Genomic DNA, 18,299 nt, shown 5'->3' on the forward strand with positions numbered 1-18,299 from the left:
AAACGTCTACACAGACGCAAATGATTCATGGCGGCTGGTGACAAGGCTTCATGTGTCTGATTCTAGAATCCCCAGCTGATGTGAAAGAAGAAACTTAGTAGAGGAATCTTTACTAACAACGTTTCTATATCCTAATCTCTGCCATCCTGACTCACCCATACACAGGCCCTCCTTCTTCCTTGGGTGTTTGCTGATTGTTTGAGGATCACAGACTTCATCTATCCATTGTATTTGTCTTTCTTTCAATCTTTTAAAAATCTTTTAGACCTACCCTAATCTGGGGGGACCCATGTATTCATAGTTGGGCTACTCTCCAATAGTTTTTAAGTGGATATATTATGAAGGGATAGTTAGGATCAAGGAAAATCTTGCTTGAACTAACACTATCTTGAGTTAGGTTTTCTTGTCTGTCTATGAGTTTACACATAGTTATAAAAAAGAATGTACTCTTGTATTCCTTTATCTAAAAGCTATACAGTTTTATGGTTCTGATTAACTTTTAGATGCTTTTACCTTTGTTTGTAAAAAGGCTATCCCTCTTGCCATTACAGCTTGCTGTCCCAAATGGACATAAACAGGGCACTGTCATGTATACATGAAAAAAGATGACCTACATAGACGATGTTACAGTAGGGTATTAAAAGTACAATTTCAGCCATTTCTCCCAATTAAGGCTAACTCATCTGTGATTTCAGCCTCCCATTTGAAGTAAAAGTCTGACGGTAATTGGAGCACAGAGCTATTCACCACTGTACTTCAATCTGGAAATAATTGTCTTTGTTCAATTAGGAATCTGCATTTTCATGCCAGTCTTCATAGATTACTTTGAATGGAGAATGAACTCTGATTAAGAGCTATCCCTCTTGGAAGGAAAAAAAAAAAAAAAAGCAGCCTGAAGTCCTCATCCTCTTGTTGGATTTAACATTTTGTTTTCCCCTAGCAGACTGAGAAGGATGTCATATGAATGACTTTCTAGACTTATTTAATATGACAAAAATCTCCTAGGAGATTCATACATAGTTAAAAAAAATTTCACACCTCTTTGAAATGATTCCCTAGAGCTGGACTTGGAAAGGTATCAATTTGTCTGAGGCCTTCAGTTGTCATGTTATAATGACCAGGTTTTCTATGGAGCAAAATCTGACCATTTATTTTTGCTGTTTATTGAACCACTTACTCTCTTAGGCGCTTTTAAATACAGAATCATATCTAACTCATAAAAATTTTGAGAATTAAGGATTGCCATCCCCATTTAGTAGATGAGGACAATAAAGGCCAGCATTTATGGGATTTTTTTCCCAAGGTCACTCAGTGATTTATTGGTAAAACCAAGCGTCAACTGCAGGTCTGGCTGACTCTAAAGCCCATGTTCTCCAATACCTCTAGCACTACTTCCTTACTAATTTAATACAGTCAGAGGAAAATAAGAAGCATTCGTGTAAAATTAGTAAGATTCTAATAGACAGAACTATTGAAAATGCCAACTCAGCATATGTCTGCTATAAACCATCCTGCTCCAATAATTCTGAAAGTGCCTATATCTACCAGTCTGGGCTGAAAATAAAAGGTCCACAATGATGAAAACGTATTAGCACAATGACAACTTTCTTAAACAACATGAGTTACTATCCATAACATTACATAATTTAATCCTTTCTCCAGGATGGACTCTCTTATAAACGAAACCACGTCCTCTCCATTTTTGTATCCCTTCAACCAAACATAGTTACTAACTGAGAAAATGAATGAATCACTCTCTTGATAACTCCAAGGGGCAGGCAGGATATATAGAATTCATACATTACAGATACATTGTGTGTGTTTTAACATACACATGTAAGTCAAAAAGTATAAGTATAAGTAGAACTGACCAAACCTTTTATTATCCCCTTTAGAAACATTATACAGGTGTTGTAAATCTCTACCTTTGAAGCAAAGTAATTCCTTCTCTTTAATAATACTCTGGTAAATGTACACGAGTGTTTCTCATTCTTCTCTGTCTTTGACGTGATGTTTCATAATGACAGGAAGAAAAGACGTATTACTTAAGCACCTGGAAGGAAAGTGATAGCTGACCCAATTTTTCTTTTCTAAAGTATAGAATTAGTATTTTAGAGAGTTTGGGTCCAATGGGATTTGTAAGCACAGGGGGCGATAACGTCTACATTTCATGCTGAATTTGGTTCTGGCTGTGGGGTGTTTGTTTGGGGCTGTGTGTTGATGGGAGGAATGTAGTATGTTCTGTTTTTATCAGTCTGGTCCATAGACCATGGCAGGTGTGGAGATTACTTTCCAATAATGCCTGGAAGCTATATTCCCCCACCTTCACAGAAACTTGCCATCTGGCTCTGAGGGCCAGAGATAATTCAGTCTCTAAATGAGCTCAGCCTCAGGTCCTCCTGAGTGAAAACTGATAAATGAGTAAGATTACACTTTGTTATGGCAGTGTCAATAACATACCAGCACTTGGCCACTCTGAGCGACTGCTTCACATGCCTTTAGAAAAGAAGTAAAGCATTCATTGAATTAACCTATGTCAAACACAAGCACATTACTTGAGGGCTTGGTGGGGGTTGCCAAGCTTCATAAAGGCTATGTGGAAAAACTAAAAATGTATTTGCATAGTATGCAGATCTTTGCATGCAACCTTTGGTCTCAAACAATAAAATGCCATATTCAATTTTGGCTTTGTATACTTTAAAATGAACAATTTCTACCCATGAACATCCCAGGGAAAATGGTAGCTAAAGCTGAAAATTTACTAAGCTACCTAGATACTAAGCTCTGTGGCTCACGAAAACGTAGACAGGTCCGTCAAGCAAAGGGAAGGTATGAAGCTCTGACATGAATAATTGAGCACAAAAGACAAACCTTTGAGAAAAAAAGATCTTTTTCTCCCTGCACTAATTATCTGGGCCGGCTGTTGAAATTGATAAAATTGACCTGATAATACCTTAAATCTTCATCTGATTTTATCCATGTGGTCATAACCATCTTTGGTTGGTTATTTTGTATAAAGAGCATCAGAGTTATAATTTGATGAGAAGAGAAGGAGATGCTTGGAATGCAAAGCATTCAGCCTGGCCCGATTTCCCAGGGCCCCCTGATTATGTGTAGCAATGACAAGATGACATAATGAAATTAAGTGTTACGGCAGTAAGTAAGAAAGTAAGCCCACAGGCTCGGTCTCTTAGGAGAATGTCAAGCACAAACGGTTTTTAAAAGATATCTTATTCAAAAGAGGGTCAATAAACTGGTGTTATCTCAGCTTGGGTAAATTCTGTTTTCCTCTCGTGGGGAAATAATTTTCTTCTCTGGGAGAAGCATAAGGAGAAGAAAACCTCTCTGAGAGTAAAGAGTACTTATTCCCCTGAAATTAAAATACAAATTGCCAGTATTTGATAGGTGGAAAGTGAGGGAACAATGGTCAACATGTTTTGGGGGGCTTTTACATATATAAGTCTCTTTTCTATCTCCCTCTTCCTTGGCAGGCAAAACTAAGTGACCGTGCTTGTAGCATGTCATACAGTCCTGAATGGACCAGAATGGATACTTGCATTGGTGTCAGGAAGTCTATTGGATGGCCCACAACTAATCAAACTCTCATTCTTGAGAGAACTGAGGTCATGCCAAGCTGGAGCAGAGTCAGTTCTGACCAAAACTAGATGCAAACCAAATTAAATGAGGAACAGAAGTGATGAGTGAAGCAGATACCAGAGGAAGTGACTCCACCGAGAAATGAATGGGGCAGACACCACAGATGCAGAGTCCAGTCCCTAGTTCCTTCCCAGTAAGGCTCAGTTAAATCTCATTTCCCTTTTAAGGAAACACGTAAGAGTGCCTCTTATAACATTATAACACTCCTCATTTTCCTCGCTTTTCTTCTTAGTTGAGCGCATTTCAACAGGTTTTTATTAATTTGCAGCTAACGCATCCCCAAATAAGACAAAGAACAAGTATCTAAAGATAATATCCTTGGCATATGAAAACTATAGAAAACTGTGAATAAGGAAGGAAAGGATTTAATACTTACTTGAATATATTCCATGGACCAGATATTCTGCTGTGTGTAATATTTTAATCTTTTTAGCAACTACATATCTGAAGGGCATTTTAATTTTAATCATATCAATAAAGCAAATGAGTTTCAGAGAGCTTAATAAACTTTCAGAGAGCTTAAACTCAGCCCTGCCTGGCCCAAGTCTCTTCCCTCATGCTGACACCAGACTTTGGAATAATGCAAATATTGTTACCAGGTGACACCAAGACTCTTGAAAACAATGAAGATATAGGTGGCCATATGTGGTGGTTACTTTTATGTGTCAACTTGGGGGTGTTCTTGGATAAGATGAACACTTAAATTGGCGAACTTTAAGTAAGCAGACTGCCCTCCATTATGTGGGTGGACCTCATTCAATCAGTTGAAGTTTTGAATAGAACAAAAGGACCAGCTTTCTGGAACAAGAAGGAATTCTCCATCAGATGGCCTATGGATTTCATCTGTACTATCAGCTCTCCTGAGTCTTGAGGCTGCTGACTCACACTGAAGATTTGGACTTGCTATTCTCCGTAACCGTTTGAGTCAATTCCTTATAATAAATCTCTGTCTCTTATATATATATATATATATATAAGATATACACACACACACACACACACACACATATACATACATACATATACATATAGTATATTGGTTCTGCTTCTATGGATAAACCTAATACACCATAGAAAAGGTTAGATCAGGAAACCAAGGTTGTGGAGAGTGTTGAAAGCAGGATGACCAAATAAGATGTTCTTTCTTATATACCCTCTGAACAACAATAATTTGGCCTCCATCTATGGACAAAAGTGCCTTTGTGGGAGTTTTGTAATCCAAGTAGGAGACTATGAAGCCCAGGTAAAGTCTAAGACCAAGGAAAGCCATTTTGAGGTCACAGACTAGCACGCAGGTGGCTAACTCACCAACCCTGGTCCTGGCTACAGACCTGGAAACAGCTCCATACCCCTGAGGACTCAACCACAGCCCATGTGACTGGGTCCTGGCATCAACACCATATACCAAGGGACTCAGGGGGAGTCCTGTGTATTGGGTAATAAGCATAGAGAACTTGGTCCCAGTTGTAGACTTGAAGTGGCTTATGAACTCACTCTAGCCCTTCTCAGCTATGATCCAGGAACCTCTGGGGGCAAACTCACTTTGTTCAGGCTGTACATTCTGAAAGGGCTTCCGATAATGAGGGTTCAGACTATTCTAGGCATAGTCCTCAAGCAGTTCTGCTGTTTTGGGGACCTGGTAAAAGATATTCCTGTCTGTGCCCCTGGAGATCCTGGGAGCCCTCAGAGGGACCTGGCAGAAGCCACACCTGTCTGCATATCTGGTAATAGGCCCACTGACTGAGGACCCAATTGTGGACCCTGAAGTGGACATTTATTCCTGTATTATCCTACTGAACAAGGAACTAGAAGCAGTCCCACCCACCCAGAGACCAGCAAGGATCCATGCCCACCCTAGCCCTTGGTAACAAGCCTGCTCCAACCGTAGACCTCACTGTGGACCTAGTGGCAGCATGGAAACTAGCTCCAATCCAGCATGACTGCAATTCTAGAGGTTACCCCATCAGCCCAGGGAACTGACAGAAGGACTTTACCTGCCAAAACCAGTCTGTAAAGGCTGGAAGAGGTGTTTGCTCCTTCAAAGGCACAGATACTAACATACAAAAACCAGCTGCTCTTGTAGTAGCCTACAATAAAAAAGAATATGAAAATGAATATATATGTACACATATGGACTGAAACATTATGCTGTACACCAGAAATTGACACAACATTGTAAACTGACTACATTTCAATTAAAAAAATAAATATGTAAAAAAACAGCTGCATTTCAGTACACTAACAATAAACTACCTCAAAAAAGTAATAAAGAAAATAATCCAAATTATAATAGCATCAAAAATAATAAAATACTTAGGAATAAATTTAACCAAGAAGGTAAAAGATCTGTACTCTGAAAACTATAAGAAATTGATGAGAGAAACTATATAAGATACAAATAAATGGAAAGACACCCTGTGTTCATGGAATAGAATTAATATTATTAAAATATCCATACTACCCAAAGTCACAGACTCACTGCAACTGCTACCAAAATTCCAATGGCATCATTTACAGAAATAGAAAAAACAATCCTAAATTCATATGGAACCACTAAAGGCCCCCTCCTACATACACTATGGTAGTTATGTTACTAACACTATAATACAGAGAATATCTTACTAACGGCTTATTACAATGTTTAAAATTTGTAGTTACTCATATAAATTTTGTTTGTTTGTTTATTTAATGTTTTTTTCCCCTGGGGGGAAGGTAATTAGGCTTATTTATTTTTTAGAAGAGGTACTGGGGATTGAATCCAGGACCTCATGCATGCTAAGCATGCGCTTTACCATTTGAGCTATCCCTTCCCCAGCTCAGGTAAATTTTGAAAGAATGTAAAGGGAAGAATGTTTCATAGTTTTTCTCATATTTCTCATTTTCAGTTCTCTTCATTATTTCCCAAAAGTCAATGTTTCTATCTGACATCATTTTCCTTTAGCCTGAACAATTTTCTCTTGCATTTCTTGTAGCATATGTGTGTTACCAATAAATCCTCTTAAGTTTTCTTTTATCTGAATATGTCTTTATGTTGCTTTGATTTTTGAAACACATTTTTGGAGGATATAAAGTTCTGGATTGGCCTTTTTGCCAGTGCTATAAAGGTATTCTACTATCTTCTGGTCTCCATTATTTTTGATGAGATGTCAATGGTATTCCAATCATTGTTCCTCTGTATATATGTGTCATTTTCATCTGGCTTCCTTCAAGATATTCTCTTCATTTTAGGTTTTCATAAAATTGCCTATAATATCCTTAGATATGATTTTCTTTTTTATTTATCTTGCTAGGTATTGGCTGAGTTTCTTACATATATAAATTTGTGTCTTTCATCAAATTTGGAAAAATTTCAGTCATTATTTCTTCACAACATTTTATGTCTTATTCTAGCTCTCCTTTCCTTCTGAGACTTCAATTACATGTACATTAAACCTATTGATAGTGTCTTCCAACTCTCTGAGGCTTTGCTCATACTTTAAATCTTTATTATCATTGTTTTTCATGTTGAAATATTTCCATTGACTTATCTTCAAATTAACTGTTTTCATCTCCAATCTGATGTTAAACTTACCCAGTGACTTATATTGCATATATTACATTTTTCAGTTATAAAATTTCCATCTGAATTTTATGGCTTCTCTTTTTTGCTGATATTTTGTGTCCTTTAGATTATGAGGATGATAGCTGATTTAAAATTACTGTTCACTAATTCCAAAATCTGTGTTATCTTAGAATCAGTTTTCATTGGTTGTCTCTTCACTATGAGTCACATTTTCCTGTTTCTTAAAATGTCAAATAATTTTGAGTTGTATCCTGGAAATTGTGAATAATACATAGTCTAGACTCTTGATAGTATTATATTCCTCTGAGAAGTATTGTTCTTCATTTGTTTGTTTTATCAGTTAACTTGGCTGAACTTAGCTGCAAAATTTTATCTCCCTGCAGTGAGCACCAGCTGAAATTTTAGTTCAGTTCTTTTAGCTTTGGATGCACTATTAGGAGTTTTTACCTAAACTATGCATGTATAGTTTAGAGTTCAGCCAGAGACTTGATCAAAGTTTATACACAGAGTTTATGGCTCTGTCTTCCTGTTCTATTCATCCAGGGACTCTCCCTCTTTTTTATAATTGCTCTGAAATCTGTCCTCTAGTTCTTCAAGCCAGTAATACTGTGGCTTGCCATAAAGACAGAAAAACTCACCCAATGCCATTTCCTTTTTCCTAGTGTCAATCCCCCTACAGATTCTGCCCATTTTAGTAATGCCTTCAGGTAATTGTTTCTTATATTCTTTCCAGAGTTTATGCTGCTATTTCCAGGAAGGTTTGTCATACAGGAACTACCTAGCCATGACCAAAAGTGGTAGGCTCGCTAGAATGTTGAGACAAACATTTGCAAATAATCCTGCACACAGTCTGTTGGGAAGTATTCATTTAGCTTTTCAGGAACAAAAATTAAGAAGGTGTAGTGTTCAAGGACTTATTTCAAATGAAGCCAACCTCAGGCATTACATGTAAATGTCACACTTCAGCAAGTGGTCAAACAGGTAAGCAGATATAAGCTGTTTTAAACTAGCATTCCCCTGAGTCCCAAATATCAAATTTCTAGCTTAGTGAATAGCACATAATGAATAATTTTGTGGTATGTTAGAAGGTGATATGTGCTATAAAATCAAAATCAAAACAGGGGAATTGGGAAGGCAGGGTGGGGTAGAGGGCGTTGCAAATTAAATAGGATGGTTGGGGAAATGGGATATTCATTGAAAAGATGATATCCAAGCAGATTCTTGAAGGAGGTAAGAAAATTTACCTTGCAGCTATCTCGTGAACAGTGTTCCAGGAAGAGGGAACAGCATCATATACAACATGTACCAAGTGCTGCATAGTTAATTCTCCTAATAATCCAAGGAAGAAGTTGTATTACCTCTTTTTAGAGATGTGGAAACTGAGGCTCAAGGAGGTTAAACCATTTATTTGTCTGCGGTTATAAAGCTGGTAAGCAACAGAACCAAGTTCCTTCAACCAGCTATTGAAAGGCACAGTCCCAACCCTCAAGGTGCATACAGTGTAGTACAGATCATGTATATAGATAGTTTCAAAATAATGTAGTAGGGATTATAACAGAGGTCCATTAGGGACACAGAAGTGAAGGCATCTTGCACAATTCACACTAAAAGTTGACTAAACAAAGGAAGATTAGAAAACTGACCAACTGCTACTTCTACTTCTATTTCTTTGTGTCAGCCCTGAAGTGAGTCTCCCTGCTTTGGCCTTAATGCTCTCCCTGCACACTCCCCACCCTCACACCCCAGCTGGAATCTACCCTAAACACTGAAGCAAAGGCAATCCTGTTAGAAAGTAAGTCAGATCGTGTCACTCCTCTGCTCAAAACCTCCCTCGTATAGGTTTCCCTCCCAGTCACAGAAAAGCTGAGAATCTTCACAGTGGCCTCCAGGGCCCTATGCTAGTCCTCCCCTCTCTGCCCCAACCTGCACCACTGCCATCTCAGCTGCTTTTCCTCCCCTCTTGCTCATTTTTCTTGTTCTCCTTGCTGTGCCTATAACACACTGGGCGTGCTGCCACTTGGGGGCTGGGCACTTGCTTGTCCCTCTGACCGGGATGCTCTTCCTCCCATAGCCTCAGTTTCTCTTACCTCCTTCAAGTACTATGCAAAGTTCCCTTCACAGTTAAGCCTTTCCAGTAAGATTAGCTGCATAATCTGTGGGACTCAGAGCAAAACAAAAATGCAGAGGCCTCTTGTTCAGAAAATATTAATAAAGGCTCTGAGAAATCCAGCAGCAGGAACTTCATTTATCACAAAGCTATCCAAACTTATTTAAGCACAGAAGCCTTTTTCTCTTTAACTATTCACAATATTTCCATTTTGCAAAATGCCTGGCAGAAACTTGAAGATCTCTTTCAACTCCCAAAGTCCATAAATCTATGCTTGTATTAATGTTAATAATCTATAAAATGATATAATTAATCATATTGTATCACATATAATCTACATTATAAAATAATGTGGTATATGTAATATAACAAAATGTATAATACACATTCATAATATCTAATAATATATATTTGTACAATTTATAATATATATTTATATCATATCTTATAAAGGTATGGACTTTAAATAATTTTCCTTTAGCTTTATAGGAGGTTTGTCGGGCAAATATGAAAATGGGAATTTGCCCTTTGGGTGATTTCTCCACCCAAATGTTTGGGAAATGATATAACAAACTTTGACAGTATATCTTCTAAATTTTTCTTCTAGCATTCTTCTCTTTTTTTAAAAAAATGGAAGTATAGTTGATTCTTCAAGGTTTTTATAAGATATCTGTGCTTTAGCAGTAAATGTGACTTTCATTCTTTGGCTTTAAACCCTCAAGACTGAACGGTGACACCAACAGCTCCAGAGATGACAGCCTCTGTATATACAAAGGCGGGACAAGATTTCTTAGAGACAAACAGAAGAGGCAGGGTTTCAAAAGAACTTTCTTTTCTGACAGTAACTGAGGACAAGGGGAATCCACATGCATGCTCTTCCATAGGGTATTTCTCTAATCTTCCGCAGACAGGTTGCTTACATATATATATATACACACACATATATATATATGTGTGTGTATATATATATATGCACATGTCTGTATATACGTTTATGTGTGTGTGTGTGTATGCTCAGGGTGAAGGACCAGGCTTGTTTGTTTAAATTACCATTCATCTACTTATGTTATTCAAAAATATAATTTAAAAAAAATTACTAGAAAAAGGAATTTAAAAAAAACAAAGCCACACAAAACACAAGGCCAAAGACATAATTATGAGATTCAATAAGCATAAAATCACTCCGTCAAATTTCTATAGAAGTTTCTAAATGCTTATCTTCAGTTTCTGAATTTATATCACCTCAGACCAGAACCAACATTTGGGGTATTGGTCCCAGCCTGTGTGCTACATGTTGAGCTGCCCTGCTCTTGACCTCTTGCCTTCACCGCTAATTTAGTATGTAGCAAATACTACCATGTATTATAATCTAGCTTTTCATTTCCTTGAGAGCAAGAAATACCTACTTGCGTCCTTGAAGCATGTGGGAGAAAACACTGAACATATTAGGTGCGCAGTGAATGTGTCCTGATGTGCATACACTCGACAGACCAGGGAGATGAGAGACAGGTAAGTAGGTAGAGAGAGCTTTTAAAAAACACTTGGCATTTTTTCTCCTTTTATAGCCCTTCTTGGTTCAAGGTAAACAAGGAAACAAAAAAGCCTCTTCAGAAAATTTCCAAAATAAATAAAAGCTATTGTAGGGCATAAAGTTTATGACATACACTAAGTCAAAAGATAATGGTTTTTAAAAGCTTTCAAATAAGGTTTTTCTTTTAAGGAAAAGTTGCACTTACACATTAACAAACTTGTATGTAGCTGTCTTGTTTTTAAAGATCTCTTGGGACAGACTTCAGAACTCCTCATAGCTGTCTCAGTAGTGGATAATGTTACTTTAAAGCAACCATATATGTGATTTTCACAATGAAGAAAATGAATTCCTGTTTCATCTGAGCTTCCCTGATAGAAACTTCAATTCTAAAACTCAAAAAAGGAGATGACAGATGCCTAATTAATCTACTTTTAAGTACTGGATGGTTTCCTTGATTAATCTCTAAAGCTCTAATGGCAAAAGGTTGTCATAAATCGAATACATTTTTCATGCATGTGGCTTGCTGTTATTGTAGGTATTAGAGAGCAGAAGGATCTTTAATCTGCAGTTCACTACCAGCAAGAAATAGCTCTTTAGTGCAATATGGTTAACTTCTTTCATACAAACTAAATTATGTTAGCAAAAAGATGGGCAGAGAAATGAGGCCTGGCCATCCTTACCTAGAAAGCAGGATTCCTTGAGAGTGTAAATCAGGCGGCCCTGTAATCAACCAATGGGCTGGTGACTACTGAGTTCTACAGGAGGACAAAGAAGGGCAGGTATGTCATAGGATCCAAGATACTGAGCTTGGAGATGTGCTCCGTTTAATTCTCTCCTCACGGCAGTCTCATGCCCTCTCTGCTTCTTCCACCTTTGGTTTCAGGATAAGTTGATCCACTGTCTTCCTTTGGACTGCAGCTCATTGTTTCATACGAAGTATCTGTTGGGATCACAAACCACAAAACGGGTTGGTTGGAAAATATAAAGAGTCGAAAGTACTTTTACAATAATAAAGAATGAAACTATAATAAAATAGCAACAGACTGGAACAATACATTTGCATCTGAAGTGCTCATGTTAAAATTTGCAAAGACTCATTCAAGTTTATAAAAGAAGTCCATCCCACTCAATAAATGAGCAAAGAACAGGTAGTTTATCCATGGGAAAATACGAATGGGAAATAAACAAATAAAATTTTTTGAAATCTTTGCTCGTGATCATATAAATGGAAATAAAAGAAATTGATAGCAAAAATATCTATTTAGAAATGTTGAATTATATTAAAAGTTAAGACTTTAGAAACTTGAACATTCATTAAAGATTAACATTCATACAAATTCTATGTTTGAGGCGAAACTGAAAAATTCACACACTTCCGATATCCTTCTAAAATGGTAATTCACAAAGGATAAATTACACAAAAAGCTATAAAGAAAAACATAGAAAAACATAAAAAAAAAATCCATTATCATTTGGGCCTGAAAAAATCACTGAGGGATTTATCCTAAGGACATAACTCAACAGATTCAAAAACCCACAAGCAGGGAAGATACTTACTGTAACTAAGAGAGAAAAACTTCTTATACAACAGAAGAAGATTAAGTAGCCAATAAAATTAATATTTTATAAAGCTACGTAGAAATTTAAAAGGAAATAGTGATTATAGAATGTCAAATGAACATCAAAAATGCAAAACAATTCCAACCATTTAAAAATTGCATGCATGTGGTGAACTACCCAATTAAAAATATACAAGTGGTTTTTGAGTGATAGGTTAAGGTTTTTCCCTCTTTTTTGCAAATTCCCTTACTTGGGTTTTTTGTTTTTGTTCTTGTTTTTGTTTTTTTTTGCTTATTCTATGCATTTTTTCCCTTAATTTTCTTTTTTTTCAAGAGAGAAAGGAAAGGATGAGTATCTGGAGAAGATACTTCTCCCCCTTCATCCTACAGTCAGGCTCTTGCCGACACTCAATTTTCTCCAGTGCTGTCAGCTCCTTTTCGGAGGAGTTGATGTGTAGCGCTAATCCTGTCTGCTGGCTGCCTCCCTATTCAGGAGGGTATGCAAATACTTCCAAACCAGAGCATTTTAGACCTATTCACGGCCCAAGACAACACACTTTTCATTAGCATTTGAAGTGTGAGGGCTGAAAAAGGGGAATGGACAACTTTTTTTTCTTTTTTTTTTCTTTTGGCTCGAAGCTTTGGGGAGACTTGAAAATGTACGTTTTTCATCCCTTTGCACACATCAGCATTGGCGCTAAACTTCAGAGAGACGCATTGACTGCCCTCAGGGGAAAGCATTCAGGAGGATTTTTACACATACACAGAGGGCCATCGCCTGAAATAAATCACAGAATGGAGGTGGCAGAGATGAAGAAAGAGGGGTTCAGTGGGCTAAGCAACGCGTCCAGAGGCATGAATTTAAATCACGATTTATTTTCTTCTCACTCTACTCTTGCGTGAACCTCAGTTTCTTAATCTTCAGCAATGAGGAGGGGGCGTCGGGGAAAAGAGACCCAAGATTTAAGATGCAAGGCAGGGCTCTCATAAAACAGCCCTCTGGAGGTGTGGTGTCTGCAGCCCAGCGGTTAGAGCCTGGTGCTCTGAAATCTAGGTCACAAGTTCAATCCCCTTCTGGGTCAGTTAGCTTTTCTCTGTTCCACAGCCACAGACTAAAGGCCTGAGCCCCTTATTCAGGCCGAATGTCTAACAAAATGTGTGCCCTTGGTCACTGCGCAAAACAGCCCAGCCGAAGCCTAGCAAATCTATGCTCCACTATGGAGGCCCATGGGGAAGCAAGCTGTTATTGGGGCCTGCAAAGGCAGGAGCATCCCTGCAAGGAGGCAGTGGGGGGAGTGGTGAGGAGTAGGTGCTGGAGGCTGCCAGACTTTGGGGGAGACCCCAGCCCTGCAACTTAGTGTGTGACCCTGAGTAAGTTATATAACCTTTCTGAGCCTTAGCTATAAATGGATAGCTACTGCATAAGGCCATTTTGATGACCGAATGTGTTAATGCACTTTAAAAGATTAACACTGTGCCTAGGGTGCACTGAACACTCAGCCAAAATTTCCTAGGACTCTCATCATTGATCGCCAAGGTAAAACACTGCTCTAAGGCTATTTTAGGATATTGAGGAGGATGATTGTGGGTGTTAAAGTAAAACAGAGAGGTCTCCAGCTGATATTAGCAGATTATTGCGTGCCTGAGATATGTCAGGTACCATGATAGACTTTTTGCGGGGGGGAGTATTAAAAATAATAAATCCCTCACGGGTCTTGTCCCAAAGAACTTATAAAGCTAGATGGCCCAACTATAAATTCTGATTTCAGTCAATCACCATCTAGGTTACCTTGGATCAGGTTTCTCTTTTGATGCCTCAGATTCCTCATCTGTAAAAGGGGGATAATAACATGTGAAGCTCTAGTGCTTATCTTAAGACTTTAAATGAGTGGATATTTGTCTTGTAAAAAAAAAAGTATGTTCTTGCCATTCTTCAGCTTTGAAAAAGTTACCTGTTGCAAGCCGGATCACAGCCTTGATATATTTTAAAAAATCTGATGACAACTTACCTCTCTAGTTTTGCTTTTGCGCTTCCAATCCACAGCACACCTTGTGCGACATACCTTGCAGTTCAGTTACAGTGATGGGTCCACCTTTCCTTGATGCCTCCTTTCTCCCCATCCTTGCACATGTCCTCACATGCATCCTTTCTGTCTAGCCTTTTCCTCTCTCATTGGTCCACCTCATGAAAAATGCTCAAAATGTCCTTTCTCTGGGAAGCCCTCCTTGAGCTGTCCAGAAGAATTTCTTGCCTCCTCTAACTGCACATTTATATATGCTCAAGGATAAATGGCCCGGACTCAAAGCCTCTTAAAATGAATCTGCTTAAAAGCAGGGACAAGATTTCAAGAAAATAATGAAAAACAGGTTCCCAGTTGGCCTTTTAAGGGGAGGCAATCTCTCTACCCACTTCCACTGGATAGAGCAGACTGTGAAGATACAGAGGAAAAAGGCTGTCAACCAGTTCTGTTTATAATGTCTTCTATACTCCCACTCCCAGTGCCACCTTTATTAAGGAAGCCTGGCTTTGTGTCCATGACAACTCCATTTTGTACTTGTTTCTTATCAGAGCTTGTTTTCTTCTTCAAGGTTGAGTGAGTGAAGGGGGAAGCTTTGAGCTCACTCAGGAGTAGATTTGGCAATTGGTTTCATTTCAAGATCTAACTGATTGGACCAAGAAGGGTTGAACTGAGGACTGCTAGTTTGGGACTGCATCTGGGATCAGCAGGGAAGAGAGCTGTGGTTGATTAATGACATTTGCAGTAAGTGCTAGGAGTTGCATTTTTGCTTCATATTTGGAGACTCTGCCTGAGAGGTTATACTGTGTTCCTAACACTTGCTGAATACTTTATCTACAAGTCTGAGGTCACCTGAAACGAGCTCCCCCATGTTCCCTCTTCTCTGCCTTATTATTTCCTTGTATTCTCACCTAGCCTCTCCTAATAATAAGCAACTCTCTTAAGGGAAAAAGAAATGTTCTTTCTCCAAAGCTAACTTTTCTTCTCCCACCCGTAATTCAATCCCCTCCCATCTGCTCCAGATCTGAAAAAAACAAAACAAAACTCCAGATGTATACATCCACTGCCTCTTTGTTATTTCCATTTAAATGTATAAAAGCCATCTCAAAGTGAACAACGTCCAAAACAAAAATCTCATGTTTTCCCTCTACATTTGCTCCTCCCATTATCTTTGCTGTTTCCATGAATAGAAATATTCTTTTCATTGATCACGCCACAAACCTTGGAGTGGTCCTTGACCACTTTTTCTCTCAAATCCTATATCTGATCCATCAACAAATTCTTTTGACTCTAGATTTTCAAAATGATCTGATTCCTGCCTCTTCTCATCTACATCATCACCCTCCAAGTCCAAGGTTCCGGCATCTCTCTCCTGGATTAAGGTAATGGCCTCTTAACTAGTTTCTCTGTTTCCATCCTTGTTCCCTATGTTCGTTCTCATCACAGCAGTCAGTGGAATCCTATTTAAACATAGCCAGATCTTACCACTCCTCTGCTCAAAAACCTTCCAATGTTTTTCTTCTTCCTCAGAATAAAAACCAACATCCTTTCAATGGCCCTTTACCATCTAGGACCTCACCTCTTACTACTCTTTCCTTGCTCACTCTGTTTTAATTACACTGGCTCCTTGCTGCCCCTGGGACAGAAATCTCACTCCCACCTCAGGGACTTTGTATTTGCTATATCCGATTCTGACCAGAATGCTTTCTCCCTAGGTAATCTCTCTGGGTGGTTCTCTGATCTCCTTAAATTCTTTTCCCAGTGTCACCTTCTTAGTGCATCCTTCCTAACCACCCTGCTTAGTACAGCTCCCACCTCCACCCCTGGCACTTCCTACCTCCTTCCCTGCTTTTTCTCCAGAGTTCTTCCATTGGTTGTTCCGTGTATTTGTTTGGTTGGCTTATTGTTATCTGTCACTCCCCTAAAATATATGAGCTACACGAGAGCAGGAAGTTTTGTTCCCTGTAGTATTCCCTGGGCTTAGAACAGGGTCTGGCGCAGAGTAACCAATCAGTGAAAATTTGCTGAATGAGTAAATGAAATGATGAATATAACAAGCTTACCACTGTGCCTGGTACACGGCAGATGTTCAATAAGTGTTATTTTTATTTCTCACTGGGTTTTCGTGGGGACCAAATAGTGTTAGGAATAAAGAAGCAGGATGCATTTCTATAAAATGCTACATAATTCTCAGACACAACTACCTTTATTGCTGTGTTTATCACAGTGCCTTGTATTTAGCCCATATGGATTTTGAGCTGAGATTTAGATGGGATTGTTGCCAGAAACAGACACAGGGACAGCAATAGCCCCTTATCTGCTGCAGGCTAGAAATCCAGATGACCGAATAATTTTAATTATGTTTAAAATGAGAATAAATGTTTTTTATTGTGTCTTGATGGCTGTATATAAGAGATAAATCCTATACAGAATAGCCACAAGGGCTCAAAAAGCATGGCCACCTGAGGCCATTCTGTGCCAGGGTAAGCAGGTCTAGACACCTCATCAGCTCTAGGGTATCCCTGCAGAGACCTGAATAAACAAATCTTAGCCATTAAGGAAAGATTAGAGGTCCAGTTACATGACATATCAAGGAAGGAAAACATAATATATGCTAGGAAGGTTTTCATAACAAATGGTCAAAATTTTATATAAACTTGTTTTTGAATCTCATAAGAACAAGCTTCAAGGCTCTAGAAAATCAATTCATGTGAATTCCTCCAGCTTTCAAAAACACTAGAAATGGCTTTATTATTGACATACTACAAATAGCCTAAAAATGCAAGGAAATAAAAGACTTAAAAACTGGTCTGTTCTCATTTCCACAGCCTTCCCCTTTAAGCCACGCTGTTTCCTATACTGAAAATCAAGTATTTTCTAAATCAGCCCATTTGTTATTTATATACTGTATATACTTTTAATGGGTTTCCTTCAGAGGTTTGAGAAGGACAATTTTTCTGTAAAGAAGATAAAACTGAAAGTATCCTGTAATGACCAGTGATGGGCTAAGGTAAGCAAATTTGAGGAAAACAAAACAAAATTACCCAGTTTATGCTAAAGGGGGCCAGAGAAACAATTAACAATTAATTCTAATGAATTATCAGAGCGTAAGTTAGATCTTAACCACGCTCCCAGTTGGAAAAGGCTCTGAGGAGGTGGTGATCAGATAGTTCATTTCTCAAAGATGCCAGCAGCCCTCTCTTTGGTTACATTCGAAGTTCAAGACTTCCAAGAACAGTCTGTGAGCCTTAAGGAGATGAAGACTAACATTCCTCTTCCCTGTTCAGGCCAGGATAGCCTGAGCCCCTGGAGAGATGACCTCAGGAAAGGTAATGACAACCACCACAGCACGCTATCCCCAGAGATCTGGAAACATACTGTCCATTTTATTTCTCTCAACTTCCTTTGGACTCAACTAGTGCCACATGGACATATAAATACTCTTCTTTTAGAAATATTTATGTTTGAGCACAAAGGAGAACAGTCAAAACCAGTCATAAAAAGCCATCAGCATTTAGTGTGAGTGGGCTAGCTTCCTGATTCTGGGTGTCAGGCCAGGACACCCTATCAGTGACAAGGACTTCAGGGAATGGAAGCCCTTGAATCCGTTTCTTCCTGCCCTTCTGAGACCTGGTTCAGTTAGTCTCCTTCTCCCTTTCCTGTCTCTTTCAGCTTCTGCCTCTCAGCCTAGAGGTATGCTCAAGTGTCCTGAGAGAATCAACTTCTCTCCAGTTCCTTTTTCTCTTCCAAGCTTTACATAAGCAAAGGCAGGCTTGCTTTTCTCACTTCCTCACTTTCCATTCCTGTGTGAGCCCCTCCAGGCTGCCTTCCAGCCCCTCCTGGAGTGAAAATCTTGCTAAGTTCA

At 38.6% G+C, this 18,299-nt stretch overlaps 1 long non-coding RNA gene across 1 annotated transcript in view; it reads right to left on the reverse strand.

Moving 5' to 3' along the window:
* Positions 1-11,567: 11,567 nt before the first annotated feature.
* Positions 11,568-18,299, reverse strand: part of LOC116156287 (uncharacterized) — a 28,073-nt gene continuing 21,341 nt past the window's right edge. The window contains exon 5 of the long non-coding RNA XR_004140035.2: positions 11,568-11,797. This is a non-coding gene — a long non-coding RNA (uncharacterized LOC116156287). The remainder of the gene's footprint in view (positions 11,798-18,299) is intronic.

The sequence above is a fragment of the Camelus dromedarius genome, chromosome 11 (assembly GCF_036321535.1).
Source record: "Camelus dromedarius isolate mCamDro1 chromosome 11, mCamDro1.pat, whole genome shotgun sequence".
Lineage (NCBI taxonomy): Eukaryota > Metazoa > Chordata > Mammalia > Artiodactyla > Camelidae > Camelus > Camelus dromedarius.